We start from the raw sequence: 3,018 nt of genomic DNA, 5'->3' as shown, positions 1-3,018 counted from the left end.
CCATTTAAACTCAACTTTTCCCCTTCTGGAATAAGAGATCTCAGCTATTTCTAATGGAGAGAAACCTCTCAACCCATATTTAGCATTCCACAGCCCACATGAGCTTCTGCTTAAGCTAGTGATGATGTGAAGGTCAACCAAAGGCAAGGAGATGCCCTGGATACACCACAGAGAAAAAACCCAAAAGACACTCGTATATACATATTCCCTTCCTCTGTGATAACTACAGGTACCTTTGCATTCCTGGTTTTATCACATAAAAACTCCCAGGCCTGGACCCTTTGCTTTTTCCATGTGGACCCGCTGGAAGAATCTCCAGACTTCTATGATGGGGTGGAGAAGGACACCAACTTTCCATGTGTCTACTCCGAGTGTGTCCGTACAGCCTGTGGGAGTGGTGGGGGGAAGAATGAATAGGTTGAAACAAGACATACAAGACCCAGACATGTCCTTATGTGAATAACCTACAGGGCACCCAAAGCTTCTTGCAGGTTATTTTGAATTGCATCCTGTAGATCAATTTAAAAAAAAAAAAAGAAAAAAAAAGAGAGACATACATAAGACATCTGTCATGTGAAAAGTAGAGATTTCCTTGACCTTTAGTGTTTGGTTTCTTAATCACTGCATAACTAACACTCAGTTATTGCTGAATCACCAGTTGATTTTCATTCAATCATTGATTAATTTCCATCTGATCATCATTTGATCATTAACAGAAACTTTTAGTTAACCCCATACTGATGGCTTCTCAGTAATTCCCCTGTGAATTATTCTCAGTGGCAAGCTGAAGGGACACATTAAGCAAAGCAGTCATGGTACATTTAACCCTAAACCCCCCATCTGTGCCCAAAGATCACCATGCTGTTACACCACACTCCCTGAGGAGTGTGGAACTCTACTGAAGCTGAGCTGGAAATCCATATGATTCAAAACACAGATAAGCATCTAATTGTTGGGTTATTTTCCTTTAATAAACCTTTCCTGAACCCAACTATTTTTCCTTTTTGTGTCCCCACCCCTCATCCTGCTTCTGCTAATAAAGGCATTTCCTATTGTAGCCACGGGAATGCTCCACCACTGCACCAAAATTTCCTCCAGCCTTCCCAGCTTTTGTCCTCTGAAATGCCTGAATCTGTAGGAAGGCTTTCACACAGCAGAACTGCTCACAGAAAAATTAGGAGAAAAGCTCAGCAAGATGTTGAGAAGTCAACCAACCCGTAGGTGGGTCAGCTCTGCTCCTTGTTCCCTGCCAGCATTTACTGTAAACCTCTGTGGGGTGGAGGGTGGAGAGCAGAGGAGGAAGCAGGGTATCCTTATGTTGAAGCAATGGTCTGTCTTCCCCCACTCAGCCACCACGAGTTTAAGCTATGGGCTGTTGTTTGAAATCCCTAATTTTCATGGTGTGTTTATTGATTTGAGCAGGTAATGCATCGGGTAGATCAAATAGCTTATTAACTTTAAGGGGAGTTACATTGCATCATGATTAGGTACTTTGTTGCAGAATTATACTAGGTTTGGGTATTAAACCATCTATTTATTTTTTCCCCCCAATAAATATGAACATGGGTTATTCCTGAGTGGAGGAACATTATTGTTGCAAGCCTGGACTGTGCCTGCTGTCTCACCTGAAGATGGGGATAATGTGTAGCTCCGGTGACGTCATTTATAGCTCGGGTCCTGTCATTTATGTTTTGCTCACTGGAAAGGTCCCACCCAAGCCCTGTTTGTACACAGTGAGCTTAGGGGGTCCCTGCTGTAGAGATAAGGGGGAATGGGTGGCACTGGGATGGCACTGCAGGTCTAGCAGGGCTCATCTGACCCATCAAAGCGCTGCAGGACCTGGCTGGAGAGATCAGTGCAGATGATTTCAGGCTGTACTCTACAGCTCCTGGGGGAAGCAGCAGCACTGGAATCAGCAGCACTGCTCTTTATCAGGATTATTTTTATTCGATTTGACTTTTTTGCCTGTAAAAGATTCCTGCAAACACTGAGCTTTTAAATTAAAGGGAGTTAATGAAAGTGTACCTGTGATAACTATTACTGGATCCCTTGTACATTCAACAGTCACATTAAGATGATTTCTTGTTATCTCTAAATTCATTCCAGAGGCATGTTCTTGCTGTTAGAGCTCTCCTGTGCACTATCATAGGTGCAGGTTTGCTGCCCAGTATGGCAGATAAAATACTGTCTGACTGCGTTGCTACAGCCCAGGCTTGGTTTTTTAATTTTTTTTCTGAGACAGATGAGCTGTGGCTTAGCAGGAACTCTGCTCAATCTTTCCCTCAGATAAAGCATGGTCATGTACCCACATCACCTGGGCATTCTTAATGCAAATGGATACTTCACCTAAAATGAGAGGAGATCTTTGTCTTGTTATAAGAATAGCAATGCGGTTTTCAGCTGAGACTGCGCTGCCTTCTATCAAGCAATATCAAACAAGACAGAAATGGAATACTGTTTTGGTGTAGACAAGGCTGACACAGTCATTCCAGTCCCCTGAATGGATTAGGCAGAGTTTAATATCAAGGCAGACTGTCCACAATATATTTGGTGCATTGTTAGTCACAGGTAGACCATGAAAAATGCATTTTCATATAGTGGTCACTTCATTTTGATTGAATCAGACATTTGTCCCTGAGTTCTTCTCTCTGATACAGATGGGGAGTTTTGCCACTGTTTAGTTTTGGCCCTATTCTGATTTATTGATTGTTCCCAATTTGCAATGCTTGGGGGGTTTTTTTGGGGGGTGTGTGGGATATTTCTTTACTGAGAGGTCAGGTCAAACACTGGAAGAGCCTTCCTAGAGAGCTGGTATATGCCCTAAGCCTGGTAGGCCTTAAGAGGCATTTAGGTAATGACCTTAATAACATGCTTTCACTTTTGGTCAGCTCCAAAGTGGTTGGGCAGTTGGACTGGATGATCCTTGTAGGTCCCTTCTAACTGAAATAGGCTTTCTTCTTTCTCTTTTTATCTTTCCTTTCCTTTCCTTTCCTTTCCTTTCCTTTCCTTTCCTTTCCT

This window comes from Corapipo altera, unplaced genomic scaffold (assembly GCF_003945725.1).
Source record: "Corapipo altera isolate COAL_440 unplaced genomic scaffold, ASM394572v1 51, whole genome shotgun sequence".
NCBI classification, from domain to species: Eukaryota; Metazoa; Chordata; class Aves; order Passeriformes; family Pipridae; genus Corapipo; species Corapipo altera.
Note: the sequence above shows the minus strand (reverse complement) of the source record.